The 17,678-nt window shown below is 37.5% G+C and overlaps 2 pseudogenes; one reads left to right on the top strand and one right to left on the bottom strand.

Moving 5' to 3' along the window:
- Window positions 1–7,968: 7,968 nt before the first annotated feature.
- LOC131828019 (large ribosomal subunit protein P1-like) lies at window positions 7,969–8,300 on the top strand (annotated as a pseudogene).
- Window positions 8,301–12,291: 3,991 nt separating this feature from the next.
- LOC131828249 (small nucleolar RNA U3) lies at window positions 12,292–12,364 on the bottom strand (annotated as a pseudogene).
- Window positions 12,365–17,678: the final 5,314 nt, after the last annotated feature.

Consider the following 17,678-nt stretch of genomic DNA (forward strand, 5'->3'; position numbering starts at 1 on the left):
CCAGGCCACAAGGCAGGTTAATAAAACAACTTTGCCTTCACCCTGACTGTGTAAATGTAAATGCCCATGCTCTCTGGTCTATTTCAGCTATGTAAGGCAGAGGTTTTTTTGTTTTTCTTTTTCAGTTTTAGTGTATAGCAGTATATTATGGTGTAATTGTTTATGGGACCAGTGACTCCACAGTTTTAAACCTAATATTTATGTCTTGAATATGAAATACTCAAATATTGTTTTGTGCATCTAGCAGGGTTGGTCTCTGCCATGACACCGTACTGAATTATTTTTGGTTCCCCAGACTGCCTCTTGCCCTCAGGTCTTGCACATGCTGAGCTGCTGAGAACCCAGTACACTGCTCATTGACTCCTTTTGCAAGTCTAACCCCTGTTCACCATCCAGGTACCAGTTCAGTTACCACTTCCTCAAGGAAGCCTTCCCTAAAGTCTTAATTCTGAATTAAGGGGCATGCAGTCCTGTATGCTCCTCACATTACATTTCCATTGCTTCTTTACTTAGTGGAATTCTCCACTAGACTGAATTTTCTGAGATCAGAGACACTGTTTTGTTCATAGAATACCTTTAGCAGCTGGGAGAAAATATTCGTCATAGTATCTTTTCAGTAAATATCTGTTGTAGTATATTTCACTTTTTGTTCATAGTTACGTTTTAGGGATTTGGGTTTGGTTTTGTTGTTGTTGTTGTTGTTGTTTGGGGTTTTTTTGTTTGTTTGTTTGTTTGCCCTGTGCTATAGTAAGCATTTTCTCCCTTCAGTTAACTTTGGCTAACTTTGATGGCTGTGTGGTTTTCTTTAGAGATGTAGCAATGAGATGTGAGCAGATATGACATACAGCACATCTTGGTGGAAATATTAGAAGCACTTGCATGGTTTGACACTGCTCCTCTTCTTCCTACCTTTCACAGTCAGCAAATCATCTTTCAAATAGTGGCCACTCATTCTGTTAAAAAACAAAATTCAACCTAGTAAATTTGAAGATCTTTGTTAAGGGATTCATGAATCGGACAGCATCCCATGTAGTATAGAGGGAAGCTCCCAGGAATTGTACAAAACAGAAGCTTTTTATAGGAAGGAAGGTGGGGCAAAAAAGTTATGAGCAAAGGAAAAGGATTGTATCCGGTGAGGTCAGGAGCAGGTTTTATCCTGCAGATTGCCTTACCTTCTTTTGAAAGATGGAGAGGGCCCAACTGGCCAATTATTGCATTGGTGTTGATCAGAGAATTCACAACTGACAGTTAATATTACATCCGTGGGGGAGATTGAAATTGCAATTAGATTTAGGATTAAGCCTCAGTTTGGAGACTCAGCCTAAGTGACACTATTTTGGGTCTGCGGTTTCCTTTTTAATAACTCAGACTTGGTTCAAAGAGAGAAGACACATGATGCAAGCCAAGCCCAAAAGCCCACTAGAGCCAGGTCATTTGAATGACAAATGACTGTTGTAAATTGCTGAGATTTGAAGATTGCTTGTCATCACAATAAAATTTGATTAATAAAGAAATTGATACCTAGAAGCAAGGCACTACTGTAACAACAAAAAATTAAGATATGTAGTATTTGCACCATGCCTACTATGGGAACCCTAACATTAAAGGAGGCTGGAAAAATGCTAACCTATACTATCCAATGGTGAAAATTTTGATAAGACTGTCACCTGAGATCACTTGAAAGGCAGAAAATACACCTATGTACTTGTGACTTTGGCAAAGACTTTTTGAAACAGAATGTTGCTTACTGGGCATTATAGAAAGAGGTGAGCTGAGAAAATAATTAGCCTTTTTTTTTTTTTCAACTAAGTATGGAAGAGAAAGGGAGAATCCAGAAATCCAGAGACAGAGTTTAAAGAGAGTTTCTCATCTCCAGCCAGTAAACTATTTACAAATTAAGATAAAACCTCAGTGCAAAGACCAACTCCAGGGCATGGAAAGTCATTTTCTAGTTGTGTGTGCATTTTCTTACATGGAATAATTTGAATTATTTTTAGTGAATTGAAGCATACCAGAAATTTAGCAACTTGAGCATATTCTGAATATGAAAATACCATTGTAATATGTAGGCAATTTTAAGGATAATTTCAAAGTAACTTTAAAGTGAATAAATGGAAGAAAAGCAATATATATTATCTCTTCTCTTGTAGAAGCCCATTATAAAGATTAGAAGACATGAGCAGTTATGCAAAATTAATATTATAAAGTGCCTATAAAATGTTTTGTCATCCTTCACAATATGAAGAGCTACTATTTTTATTCTATTAAATTAAAGTACACCTAATTAAAACTATTACTACTCCTGCTTATTACTAATAAGACTCAAACTTGAGAGCAATAACCAAATCAAGACTGTTGTCACAACACTATTTCTTCAGACCTCTGATTCCTTTAAAGTGATCCCTGGTAAGTCATTTCACTTGTACAAAATGGCTCAGCATAAAGAGACCATAGATTTGGCCCAAAGAAAGTCAAAGAGTTCAAATTATCTGTAATGAAGCCTAGAAGAATGTCTTCTAATTATAGGATATGGTTATTGGCAGGAGCCATTAAGAGGAAACAAAAGTATCAAAGAAATGAACAATATTTTTGAAAGAGTCATAATACCCAAACTGACACTAGCCTGAATTGAAAGGAGTTATGATTGTTTGAACAATAAAACTATTCTTGAGCCCTCAACTTTCTATAGGCAGGCTGAGGAAGCTGTTCAGTAGCCACAAAGGGAAAGAGGATACAGGAAAAGGAAGGACCTCCTGGAAGATGATGCAAAGAGTCAAGAAGGACCACAGACTATGAATCTACCTTCAGGAAACAAAACAGAAGACTGATTAGGTTTTCTACACTAACTCAGGTTAGTAGACCTTATAGCAATTCCTCATTGGGATTTCAGAATTGCTGTGGGTAGGTGATTGCTTGCTTCTCCCTTTCTTTCCCTTGCTAGACAGGAGTGTTTATTATGGGTTCCACTATTTTATGATGGTTCTGTGGCATACAAATAACAAGTCAAGAAGAGCCATGTTTGAGCATAATATAAATTCTAAGAGCCTGAATTTCAATCTAGATGTTTTGATTGAATGAGACCTTAGAATATTGTTAGAATAGGGTGACTATGTTTGTTTAGAGGAAGGAAGTGGACATTTGTAAACAATGGCAGGTGTGGTAGATTGCATTATTTTACAAATATTCATTCCCTCCATACCCTTGCCATGAATCTCTGTGAACCCAGTATACTTTCTTGCCCACAGACTTTAGCCTAGGTCATATTACTTTCTTCGGCTGAGAGAATATCTCAGTAGAAGTTTTAAATGTTCTTGCATATTTTGCATGTATCTAGTCTCTTGATTTTTCCCTCCAAAATGAGAATAGCCAAAATGTCCAACGTGCTGGCTCACTCCCTCAGCCTGGCCAAGGATGAAAATACATGTTTCACGGAGGCAAGATCTAGCTTTATCAAGCTCAGCTAAATCCACCAGAACCATCATCCTCATGAACTTGAGCACATGTATTGTTATAACCCACAAAGACATTGGGGTTATTTGTTACTATATCAAAAGCTAGCTTACATAAGTTTTGAATGAATAGTTGCTGAAAATAAATAAGGAAGAAATGTATTATCCATAAAAATGCTTGGTTTATATACAAAAACCAAGTAAGTGTCTGAATGTACATAACTAAACAAAATCTCAATAAAAATTATTTGTAGGTGGAACTTATACATACTACTTGAATTTCTTGGATATTTGGTTAGTTGGACAGAAGTTCTAACCTAAGTCAAAAGAACTGACCCTAGATTCAATGGCATAAAGGGGATTTTAATACGTTTTACAGATCACTTACATTTCTTTAAAATGAAAATCAAGAAGTATCTATAAACCCAAAATTGTAAAAGAAATTCCAGTATACATTAGAAGATGGGTCACCATTTCCAAGAATCTGGATACTTAAAGAAGAGCCCTGCAGATTTAAAAAAGAGAATGCCAAAGTTGAATGTTTGGGACATTGATTGTTTAATGTTGTATATGCATGCCCATTTGAGTAATAAAAATCTTTACCTGGAATGTAACTCGATTATATATTACTTGTTCTTTGAATTTTCTTCATTCTGTAGTAAAGATACTTATTAACTGGGAAAAAAAAAAGACCAAAGAGTTTTATTTTAAAATGTGTTTTGAATAGCATCCATGTGTCACTGAGAGAAGAATTGAATTGATAAATGTGGAAAAACCTCATGGAATTATGAGTTCAAACATTACTTAGAAGAACAGTATGGAGATTCCTCAAAAAGTTAAAAACAGAACTACCTTAGGGTCTAGCCCTTGCACTACTATTTATTTACCCAAAGGATACAAAAATACTGATTTGAAGAAACATATGCACCCTGATGTTTACAACAGCATCATCAACAATAGCCAGCTATGGAAAGAGCCCAAATGTCCATTGACTGATGAATAGATAAAGAAGTTGTGAGTGTACAACACACAATGGAATATTACTCAGCCATGAAAAGAATGAAATCTTACCATCTGTAAAGACATGGATGGAGCTGAAGTGTATTATGTTAACCAAAATTGAATCAGTCAGGGAAAGACAAATACCATATGATTTCACTCATAGGTGGAATTTAAGAAATGAGACAGATTAACATAAGGAGGAGAAAAGAGAGAGGCAAACCATAAAACAGACTCTTAACTCTAGAGAACAAAGTAGGGACTGCTGAAGGGGAGGTGAGTAGAGGGATGGCTCAAATGGGTAATAGGTATTAAGGAGAGCACTTGTGATGAGTACTGGGTGTTATATGTAAGTGATGAATCACTAAATCTACTCCTGAAACTAATATTACACTGTGTGTCAACTATCTGGGATTTAAATAAAAACTTGAAAAAAGAAAGTTAATTAGAAGGAATATATACAGAATGAAGTTATCTAAATAGCCTTACTTAAGAAGGTCTGTCATCTGACTACAGAGCTGACTAATTTCCTTACTCATCTTTTTTTCCCCATCATTCATCTTTTTAAATGGTTTTGCAATTGTGAGAGTTAGCGTCATCAGTGTTATTTTTAAATTCTTTTTTTGCAACTAGTACATTTTTAACAGAACAATATCACAAACATTTCTTTAGCAGTTACACATTATAGAATTTTTATTCAGCCCTGTCCAAATATAATTGCTATATCCAACCTAAACAATTAAAATCTAAATTGTGAGGTAGTAGAGATTGAGAAACAATCTCATTACAATGAATCAGCATCACTAGAATGATTCACCTAGTTCAAGTTACCAATCAAATGAGTTAAGGGACGTGGTTAATATTAGATTTATTATATTAGTAACATTAAATTTAAATGGTAAAACGAATAAGCAATGTTCTGACGTAAGTTGAGAAAAAGGGGAGAAACCAAGGAAGAAGAGATGGCCCAAAGAACATTCTTTGGGACCCTTGTGCAAGACCCCAACAGCTGTGCATTTTGGCAACATGTAGTTTTATAATTAACAACTTATCAAGCCCTTCCTTGTGTGTTAACTTTTGAATGTCCCAGCAGCCTAGTGAAGGAGGCCGACTCGGAATGTCCATTCTGCACAGGAAAGAGACTGAGCTCTGAGAGGTGGATGCCTCCGCCAGGCCTGTAAGTTGTTTGGTGCACAGAATCAGAATTTATACTGAAATCTCCCAGCACCAAATCCAGGGTTCTTTCCATTCCATTTTCAGGGACCCATGGAAAGGGACTTAAGATTATGGGCACTTAAAGACCAAAAGAAAGATCGGGATGATGAGGAAGTGGGAAGTAAGAAGTGGAGATAAACACAGAGAAACGAATGAGTATAAAATAAAGCACATTTCCTTTTGAAATGATTTCAAGTGTGAAACTTCTGGGGGTGCCTAGATGGCTCTGTCAGTTAAGCGACTGACTCTTGATCTCAGCTCAGATCTTGATCTCAGGCTCCTGAGTTCAAGCCCTGCCTTGGGCTCATGCTGGGCAGGAAGCCTACTTAAAAAAAAAAAATCAAGTGTGAAACTTCTTTGTAAACTTGAAAACCTATAAATAGTATTTCTAAACTGTGCCCACTCCCACATGAGGGAAAGGAGGAGAACGACTCCCTTCTTTTCCCTTCTGCTTCATTTTCTTTTTAATTTTTTTTTCGTTTTTATTCAAATTCCAGAAAGACATTATCTTTAAAAGCTTGATTTAAAAAAAAAAAAAAAAAAGCTTGATTTATTTATTGGAGAGAGAGAAAGTATGTGTGCACATGGAAAGAGGGGCAGAGGGAGAAAATCTCCAGCAGACTCCTTGCTAAGCCCCACTTAGAGCTCAGTCCCACAACCCATGAGATCATGACCTGAGCTAAAACCAACAGTCCCATGCTCAACTGACGGAGCCATCCAGGCACCCCTAGAAAAGACATGTTTATAAGAACTGGCCCCATTTCATGGATCTCTAATTTTGTGAAGTTTTAAATAATGAATCATATCCACAAAAATAATAGAAAGGATAAGAGAGCACTGGCAGGGTCATAGGAAAGCTCTATTTTTAATTTCTTGAGGAATCTCCACACTGTTCTCCAAAGTGGCTGCACCAACTTGCATTCCCACCAACAGTGTAAGAGGGTTCCCCTTTCTCCACATCCTCTCCAAAACATGTTGTTTCCTATCTTGCTAATTTTGGCCATTCTAACTGGCGTAAGGTTATATCTCAATGTGGTTTTAATTTGAATCTCCCTGATGGCTAGTGATGATGAACATTTTTCATGTGTCTGATAGCCATTTGTATGTCTTCATTGGAGAAGTGTTTGTTCATATCTTCAGCCCACTTTTTTTTTCCTGAATCTTTTTTTTTAAAATATTTTTTTATTTATTTTCAGCATAACAGTATTCATTGTTTTCGTACCACACCCAGTGTTCCATGCAATCCGTGCCCTCTCTAATACCCACCACCTGGTTCCCCCAACTTCCCACCCCCCCACCACTTCAAACCCTTCAGCATGTTTTTCAGAGTCCATAATCTCTCATGGTTCACCTCCCCTTCCAATTTCCCCCAACTCCCTTCAGCCCATTTTTTGATATGATTGTCTGTTTTGTTTGTGTTGAGGACTTCTTTATAGATCAGGGATATCAACCATTTGTCTATACTGTCATTTGCAAATATCTTCTCCCATTCCATGGGTTGCCTCTTTGTTTTACCCCAAAGATACAGATGTAGTAAAAAGAAGGGCCATCTGTACCCCAATGTTTATAGCAGCAATGGCCACGGTCACCAAACTGTGGAAAGAACCAAGATGCTCTTCAACAGACGAATGGATAAGGAAGATGTGGCCCATATACTCTGTGGAGTATTATGCCTCCATCAGAAAGGATGAATACCCAACTTTTGTAGCAACATGGACAGGACTGGAAGAGATTATGCTGGGTGAAATAAGTCAAGCAGAGAAAGTCAATTATCATATGGTTTCACTTATTTGTGGAGCATAACAAATAGCATGGAGGACAAGGGGAGATGGAGAGGAGAAGGGAGTTATGCTGTTATGCTGAAAAAATAAAAAATTTTAAAAAAGAGAGATTAACAAATAGCCAGCAACTATCTTTCTTAAAGGAGAACTGGTATATTGAGTCCTTCATGAATCCATTCATTGAATAAGTATTTGTTGAGTACCTGCTACATACCAATCTTTTGATCAACTAAAATGAAACTTAAAAGAAATGACTCCAGGAGTCATTTTAACTCCAGGAGTTAAAATTTAACAGATGTGTCAAGATTCCTACATGTGAAATGAGTAATAAACTCATGGTGATAAATGATTTTTTTTATTAAGAAGAATGGTTCACGAAATCAGTTCTTTGGACACATAAGAGACTGGGTTAAATAAGGTGCTTTGTTGTCTGGAGGAAGCTTAGGCCACCTTTGGGTGAGGCCCTCACTTCATCCACGACTGGCGTCTTGCCAGGCAGCACCCACTCGGCCCTTGCCCACACCATGGCTTCAGTCTCAGAGCTCGCCTACATCTACTCGGCCCATGTCCTGCGTGACCATGAAGGGACAGTCACAGAGGAGAAGATCAATGCCCTCATGAAATAAGCGGTGTAAATGTTGAACCTTCTTGGTGGGGCTTGTTTGCAAGGGCTCTGACCAGTGTCCCATCAAGAGCCTTGTCTGCAAGGTAGAGGCTGTTGGACCTGCCCCAGCAGGAGGTTGTGCTCCATCTACCATGGCTGCTTTCCCACCCTGCTGATGAGTAGGAGGTGGAAGCAAAGAAAGAAGAATCAGGGGAGTCTGATGATGACACTGGCTTTGGACTTTCTGACTAAACCTCTTCTGAACATGTTCAATAAAAAGCTGAACTCTTAAAAAAAGAGTATCTTCCTTTCTCTCTTTTTATAAATAGGACTGATTGATGGAAGGAAGGAAGGAAAGAAAGGAAGGAAGGACAGTCTACAGGGGAATCTTTTCAATTTCATAGAGGAGTTAGACTTAAGAGAAGTTTGGCCTTACAGGTGCACGATATTCATTTAGGTGAGTTCTAAGAGCAAGAACAAAGATGTAGGATGCAGGAAAGAGAATATAGCAGTATGTTAAAGAGAGTAAATTACTAAGAGGCTTGCTACTACAGGTAGTACAAGTTATATGCATATTTATACTTGAAAACTTCTGCATGCTTCAGACAATACCATTATAAAGGAAGACTATGGCTAGCACAAGTAAGATGAAAGTAAGCAGGTCTGTCAAGATCACAAGGGCCTCTAGCTTCTTTGGCATCTTTTGCTAGCTCACTGGATATCACAACTAAGGGATAAGCATGGCTAGAACACAAGAACCTATGCTGACTTGAAAAGTTTAAGTTCTGCTTGAGAAGTACCGATCTCTGCAATCCCAACTGTTTTCATGAAAATAAGAAAACTTCTTTCATGAATATACATTGTTCATGTCTTCACTGAGCTGTTGCTGCCTGAAATGGGAGAAACTTTTAATGGTACTTGAATGGCTTATGAGTGTATAGGTACTAGTATTGTTTCGTTTTGTAGAGAGCAAAGTCAAGAGATTCCCTATGCTAATTCAACTTTTTTGGCTACAGTTCATAGTAAGAAATACATCTTAGACTGCAATCTATATACACATTCATAACTAAGATGTAAGAAATACATCTTAGACTGCAATCTATATACACATTCATAACTATGTCTATATTGATAAATGTTACACATACAAATTGTTACAAAGCAATACATGCTTAATGTTTATATGGCGTAGATAGTGTTTACTGTTTACTGTTTACTGTAACTGTGGTGTCAGAAGGTATAAATTTCCTTTATTGTCATTGCTTTTGTCTCCCCTGTAGTCTTTGGGTTTTCATAGAGACTCCTTCAATAGCATCTGAGGCTTTTAGTTCTTTTAGCTTCAATCGCATGATATTATACAGGAGCCCTACTGATATGCAGCAAGGTGTAGGGTGAGGGGAAAGTATGCTACGGGCCTGTGATTAGGTCTTGGTTTCTTAGTGGGTCTCAGTTTTTTAGTGAGTCTAAGCTGGGTATTTCCCTTCCCTCAGGCCAGTTAGGTTTACTAAAACCCCAGTCAGTTAGGCTCTGGTAAAACAGTTTCCCTTGAGGGTAGACCTTGCTAAGAACATATTTCAAAATATGTTCAAAATATGGTTTCTTTTCCCCTTCTCTGTCTAGAAGTACTAGGGGATTTGTCTCCCATCTTCTCAGCAAGAACAGGTAAAACTCTAGAAATGGGAAAACTCTAGAAATGGGAGAGTCCCATTAAAACTGGGTCCCCGTGGAGTTTTTAACTCCTAAGCTATTCTACGTGGAGCTATTTAGTAATTCATCCGTTACAGTTCAAAGTATTCTTACAGATAGAGAGGTTCTGCTACTGGCTGCTTCTCCCGCACTTCTACTCCTGGTATCCTGTAATTGTCTCTATCTTCCTGTCTGTCTCTCTGTTTTGGGTAGTAACACTTTGTCCTTTACCTCAGTTTTTTTTTTTTTTTTTTTTAAGATTTTATTTATTTGACAGAGAGATCACAAGCAGGCAGAGAGATAGACAGAGAGGAGGAAGCAGGCTCCCCACTGAGCAGAGAGCCCGATGTGCGGCTCGATCCCAGGACCCTGAGATCATGACCTGAGCCGAAGGCAGCGGCTTAACCCACTGAGCCACCTAGGTGCCCCTGACCTCAGTTTTCTAATAAGTCTCTAAAAATCGATGACTTTCAGTTTGTTCAGCTTTTTCTTGCTGTGAGGATAGAAATGACAACTTACAGGCTCTTTCAATACTTTCTATTATGTGCACTTAATATGTGTTTTTCTATTCCATTTAATTCTTATTTAAAAATATTGCTGGTTTTGTGGTGCCTGGGTGGCTCAGTCCGTTAAAGGTTTGCTTTTAGCTCAGGTCATGATCTCAGAGGCCTGGGATTGAGCCCTGCATCGGGCTCCATGCTCAGAAGGGAATTTGCTTCGCCCTCTGCCCTCTCGACCCTCATGTTCTCTCTCTTTCTCTTGCTCTCTCTCTCTTGTTCTCTCTCTGTCTCTCAAATACATAAATAAAATCTTTTAAAATACATACATGCATACATACATGCATACAAATAAAAATAAAAAATTGCTGGCTACAACCCACCAAACTGGGTTAATTTGGTGATTTATAAGAGTATTTAAAAGAAACACAACTGAATTATTCTATAACCTTAAAGTGGGGAAACTATGACTCCAGGAGCAATGAAAATGATGAGTTTGAGTAGATAAAAATGTGAAAATAAATACAGCTAAATAAAAAAGCAAATGACTGGCTAAGAAAAAGTATATGTTATACATAAATGGTTCGTATCTCTAATATATATAGAAGCTCCTAAAACTAAAGAAAAAAGGCAATCCTATAGAAAAATGGTCTAGATATATGAACAGAATTCATAGGGAAAAAATGAAAATGGCTGTTAAACATAAGAAAAGTTTTCAATTACATTCATAACAATAGAAGTGTAATTTAAAACTTCACCGAGTTATTATTTCTTTCTTATCAGATTGGGAAACATCCAAAAGTCTGCAACACAAAAGCAATTTAAAGTATTTCAACTTTTCTGTTGAAAAGGCCATGAAGAAATAGCATATTAATATGTTGTTAAGGAAATACAAAATATTTCTAACTTCTGCAGTGAGTGGAGTTTGTCAATATATAGCAGAATTACCCAAGCACTTATGCTTTGATTTAGCAATCCGACTTCTAGAAATCTACTACAAAGCTATGTTGAAAAAAAACAAAAAGATAGCTTCACAGGAATTCACTGAAATATTATTTGTAGGGATGCCTGGGTGGTTCAGTAAGATAAGCATCTCCTTGTTTCAGGTGATGATCTCGGAGTCCTGGGATTGAGCCCTCCAACCTGCTCCCTGCTCAGTGAGGAGCCTGCTTCTCCCTCTCCCTATGCTCCCCACCCCCCACCAATGCATGGGCACACTCTCTCTCTATCTCAAATAAATAAATAAAATCTTTAAAAAAAAAGAAGAAGAAGAAGAAATGTTATTTGTAATAATAAAGATTGTGAACAACCCCAATATTTATTAATAGAGAACGGATTAAATAAAACCTTGCTGTATCAATACAATGGAATACTTTGCAGCCCTTAGAGGCCAGAGAAAGCTCCCTTGCCCCTTTCATGTGAGGTTACATTGAGAAGTCAGCAATCTGCAACCCAGAAGAGGGTCTTCACCAGAACCCAACCATGCTGGCATCCAGTTTTGGACTTCCATCCTCCAGAACTCTGAGAAATAAATTGCTGTTGTTTATAAGCCACCCCATCTGAGGTGTTTGTTTTAGCAGCCCAAATGGAAATGAACTATAAAGCCATAGAAAGACATGGAAGAAACTTAAATGCATATAATTAAGTGAAAGGAGAAAAACCTACATACTGTATGATTCCAACTATATGGTATTCTGGGGGGAAAAAAAACTATGGAGACAGTAAAAGAATCAGTGGTTTTTAGCAATTAGGGAGGAAGGAGGGGAGAACAGGTGGAACACACGGGATTTTTAGGGCAGTGACACCACTCTGTATCATATTATATTAGGGCATACATGTCAGCATACATTTTCTAAAACCCAAAGAACATCCCAATAGTGAACCCTAATGTAAGCTATGGACTTGGAGTGGCAATAATGTGTCCACATAGGTTCACTGATAATAATAAATGTACTAAGGTGCAGAATTTTGATAGTAGGAAAGGCTGTATGTTTGAGGGCACAGAGGATATATGTACAGAATCTCTGTACCTTCTGTTCAATTTTGCTGTGAATCTGAAACCACTCTGAAAAATAAAATCTATTAATATTTTTAGTAACAAACTATAGAAATGATCCCTGAAAGTATAATCTTGTTATTATCATAATTTTTTAAATAAGGAACACAAACCTGACAAATGGTAACCAACAAGAGAAAAATATCATTTCCCACCAAAAGGAACCAGTACTCATTGGACAGATGGTTGATTCCAGTTCTGAATCAGGAAATTTACTGATGAGCATTTTGTCAGCCAGAAAGCCAAGAAATTATCAAAGGCTACTATGGTCTTGTCAAAGAGACTCAGGTGTCAACTTGGCCTATTGACTTGGGCCTTTGAACATCAATACAGGTATTAACCACAATGGATTGACACAAATCCAATATATTCAAATTTGTAAATTCAATAATTAATAAACTTCACTGATCATCATTTTCTTGATAATGGAAAAGCAGGGAAAGCAGATAATTGATATTGAGAAAGTTTACTTTAGGAAAATCTTCCATCTACTAAAAAATAAAGAAATGATGACATTTTCACTATTTTATAATCCCTAATAAATTAATTTCTATAAAGAGTAATCCTCAATGACTACTAACATCACTGAGAGTGAGACAGACAGACATTATGTACATATTCAGAGAATTATACCTATGAAGAACTCTCAATAAAAAATATCAAGCCCAAATCTATCAATATCTAACTACTAATTAGTAAGAAATTAAAGGGATGGAGGACCATGTTAAATGGTACCATGGAAATGTAAGCAGAATAGGGGGAGTAGGGTTTCTGTAGGAAAAACCAACTAGTATCTTTCTTCAATAGCCATCCCAAAGAGAAGAGAAGGAGAGAGAGGAAGAGAGAGATAAGAAAAGACTGGGGGGAGAGAGACAGGGAGGAAGAAAAATTGCAAATAAAATAGGAAAGAAACCTACATATAAAAAGAAAATAAGGGGCGCTTGGGTGGCTCAGGTGACCTGACCTTCGGCTCAGGTCATGATCCCAGAGTCCTGGAATTAAGCCCTGCATTGGGCTCTCCGCTTGGTGGGGAGCCTGCTTCCCCTTCTCTTTCTGCCTGCTGCTCTGCCTACTTGTGATTTCTTTCTCTGTCAAATAAATAAATAAAATCTTTTGGGAGGGAGACAAACCATAAGTGACTCTTAATCTCACAAAACAAACTGAGGGTTGCTGGGGGGAGGGGGTTTGGGAGAAGGGGGTGGGATTATGGACATTGGGGAGGGTATGTGCTTTGGTGAGTGCTGTGAAGTGTGTAAACCTGGTGATTCACAGACCTGTACCCCTGGGGATAAAAATATATGTTTATAAAAAATAAAAAATTAAAAAAAAAAATACCAAGAAAAGAAAAAGAAAATAACAATAAGATTGATATATAAACATCATTTGGATCCTTATTTAAATATTTATTTTTAGAGATTTATTTATTTTAGAGAAAGGGTGCATTTGAGTGGGAGGAGAGGCAGAGGGAGAGAGAGAGAGAATCTCAAGCATATTCCACTCTGAGCCCAACTTGGGGCTTGTTCTCAAACAATCAGAATGACCCTTCTGTACAGAAGTCTAAATAATTTTGTATAAGCAAAACATTCCAATATATGGCCAACTTTTGACACTTTCTATCATGATCCATTTGGAACAAAAAAAAAAAAAAACCCATTAAGTGGGTTTCAGAACGACGACAAGGACATGTGCTGTAGAAATGTTAAGAAGACCAAAGCCAAAAAGGCCTGGAAAAGGTCATTGGATTTAGTCAGAGGTCAATAGTTACCCTTGAAAGAGTTTCAGTGGAAGGTTTGAAGAAAAATATTTGATAAAAGCTAAAGAAGTAATATGTTGTGAAGGAAATCAAAACCATGGGTCATGAATATTCATTAACTATCTGAAAGAGAAAATCTGAGGGAAAGAAGACTAACTCCATGGGTTGTCACTGTCAGTTAGAAAATTATCAATAGTGGAAAAAATCTGTGCACATGCAAAGACAAATAAGAATATATCAGTGGAGCCTGTCTAGGAATGATGCTGAAGAGTGAGAATGCTCTATCTGAGGAGTAAGGGAAAGTCCTAGAGCAAAAGTAGCAGCCCTTAATCTGGAAGAAGAAGAAGAGCTTTTTTTCTGAGATGATACAAAAGACCAGTAATGTCCAAAGAGGGCTAAGTGGGTCACGATGGAAGAGAAGAATTCCTAAGGGTCAGAAGAGTCGAGGGAAGGAGGCAGATGGCCAGAAGGAGGCTGTAGTTAGAGAAGGAGAGAACCAAATGTATGATCTTGGAGAAAGAACAATGTTTACCCCCTTGAAGGATAATTAAATCTGGGAGATTGAGGAGATAACTTAGGTTAATGTTGAATATAAAATGAAAGGGAGCAAAAATATTTATTCTTTAATAAATCAGTTTTTTTTAAAGATTTTATTTTATTTATTTGACAGACAGAAATCACAAGTAGGCAGAGAGACAGGCAGAGAGAGAGGAGGAAGCAGGCTCCCCGCCGAGCAGAGAGCCCGATGTGGGGCTCGATCCCAAGACCCTGGGATCATGACCTGAGCAGAAGGCAGAAGCTTTAACCCGCTGAGCCACCCAGGCGCACCCAATAAATCAGTTTTTAATACATATAATATGGAAAAATTTGGAAAGGGTGGTAAGATCTTTCCCCTTATTTATCAGCTTATTTCATTTGCTTATTAAAAAGAACTCTCCGTTAAACTCTAAGTTCTATGGGGCAGGCCATGGTCTGTCTCGTTTATTTTTGTGCCATTGACATCTAACAGTGGCTGGAAGATAGCAGGTAGTTGGTAAATAATAGTTCAGAATTTATAGGTGTGCTTTGGTTCAGGAGGCAGAGTGGAAGTGCAGGGCACAAATGATAGGAATAAATACTTAGTTATCACAGAAGAAGAAGACGGGGCTTGTGAGTGAGAAAAGAGGTCTCACTGATAAACATTTTTGAATCATGAAGGTGAAAATGACCTCCCAAGTCTTCTAATCTTGATTCCTGTTTCCAGGAAAGGCTCGCTAAATTGTTCAGCCTTAAGAAGTAAACTCAAGCAGGGGCGCATGGGTGGTTCAATCAGTTAAGCATCTGCCTTCAGCTCAGGTCATGACCCAGACCCTCATTGGACTCCCTGCTTATTGAGGAGCCTTCTTCACTCCCTCCCTCTTGTGTTCTCTGGTGCGCGCACTCTCTCTTTCTCTCTGTCTCTCAAATATATAAATAAAAATCTAAAAAAAAAAAAAAAATCAACCAAACGATTCAAAATACCAGGTCATGATCCCAGGATCTTAGGATCTAGCCCTTCCTCGGGCTCCCGGCTCATTTAACCTGCTCCTCTCTACCCTACCCCTGGCTCTCTCTCCCACTCTCAAATATATAAATAAAAAATCTTAAGAAAAAAAAAAAACTCAACCAAAAAGACTCATAATACCAGCAAAAACTACATTTCATTTCATTTCATCACTTGATATTTTTATTATTACCCAAATATGAAGAATATAAATATAATCACAAGCTTTCCCCCTTCAAGAGTTCACTTTCATTTCCTGCACGGAGCAGCATCACTGATCTTTTTGAAGTCATCATTCCCATAATACTTGGGCTCTCACTCTCCACTCCTAATGCCTACTCCAGATACACCCAAAATATAAGGCCACTGTGAGAATTACAAGTTCTAAAACACTGGATGACTATGAAGAGAGATGGAAAGCAAAGGCATTATGTAACACATTTCAGTTGTGCCAGTAGGTCTTGGTGTTTCTGACTCAATAAGCTGACTCCTCTTCTAAGACTAACAAAGCAGTGCAGCATCCAGCAAAAAGCATCAACTTTGGGGCCAATGATCTAGATTGGTTTTTGAATCCCAAACACAATTACTTGCTTACTATGTAATTCTACTTAAATTATTCAACTCCAAACAATGAGGATGATAATAACTTGTAGTTTCAGGTTGGTTTTGAAAATTACAGATAATGTCTATAATGTACTTGGTAAAAAGCAAACACTCAATAAAGTGCAGCTACCAATATTTTTATCCAAATACTCTATTTTGATAGCCAAAATGCCACAGCTAGGGCCATAGTTAGGTATTATGAGTTTCTGGCCATAGCAAGTGAAAAGGGGCAGTGAAAAATGAGTCTAAATACAGAAAATTACTTGAAAATCTGTTTTCTAGAAAAAGATCTGTGTGGGAAACAGATCCCACGCCCCTCCTCTCTATTGTAAACTGCAGGGCAACCACAGCGTTCATCTCCAGGAAAAGACTGGAAATATTTCTCTGAAGAGGGTAAAATAGAGGAGTGGAAGATAGCAGAGTCATTGGTATGCCTCATTCACACTAAAATTTGTGGATATTAAATCAATATTTACATTCTAAATGCTGAGCTATCCTGCCTCCTCCCTCATTTAGCTCCCAGGACCCTAATAGCCAATTCTCTAATCTGCAAGCAAGAAATTGGAAGTTTTATTTGGGCAAAGTAACCAGCCAATAAAAGAAAGACTAAAGATACTGAACATCAGAAATTCAATGGAAAAAAAAGAAAGAAAGAAAGAAAGAAAGAAAGAAATTAATTCAGTGAAAGGACAGACCACCAATAGTGAAGCCCACAACTGGTAAGCACTGCCCACATACTCAAATTGCAGTCAGGTTTTCAATGGGCTTCTCTTTGAAAAAAAAAAAAAAGAGTGACTAAGGATCACCAGACAAGGGAATGGAGACTATTAAGAGAGAAGAAAAGTTATACATCCTAAGATGTATAAGAAATAAATATTATAACTATAAGGCAAGGTTAGTATGCTATTGAAAATGGAGGAGGAATTATTCATAATTTTTTAAAAGTTCTTTTGGAATTTAAAATAATGCAGAAATCAGAAACTCAATAGGAAGATTGGGGAATAACACTGCAGAAACCTTTCAGAGAATAGAGTAAGAAGACAAACAGACAACAAGAAAGGTAGGCAAATAGAGAACTAATCCAGGAGATCCAATACCCAAATAAAAAGATTTCCAGAGAGAGAAAATACACAGTGAAGTAGAGGAGATTATCAAAGAATAATCCACAATATGTCCCCAGAACTGAAGGACAGGAGTTTGCAGATGGAGAGTCCTGATGAATGTATCTGCTTTGGCACACTGGACGAAAAATGAGCCACACCAATGTCAATTATCATACATTTTCTGAACACTGAAAGGAAAGAGAAAACTCTACCCACTTCCAAAAAGAAGATACAAAGAAGAGTCAGGTATTAGAATGGCTTTGGACTTCTCAACAGCAGCCCTGGAATCTGTAAGACATTGAAACAATGACTTACAAAATACTAAGATTTTTAACCTAGAATTTTGTACTCGGACAAAAGAGTACAATCAACTGCAATTGTACAATCAACTGCAAGAGTACAATCAACTC

The sequence above is a fragment of the Mustela lutreola genome, chromosome 3, assembly GCF_030435805.1.
Source record: "Mustela lutreola isolate mMusLut2 chromosome 3, mMusLut2.pri, whole genome shotgun sequence".
Lineage (NCBI taxonomy): Eukaryota > Metazoa > Chordata > Mammalia > Carnivora > Mustelidae > Mustela > Mustela lutreola.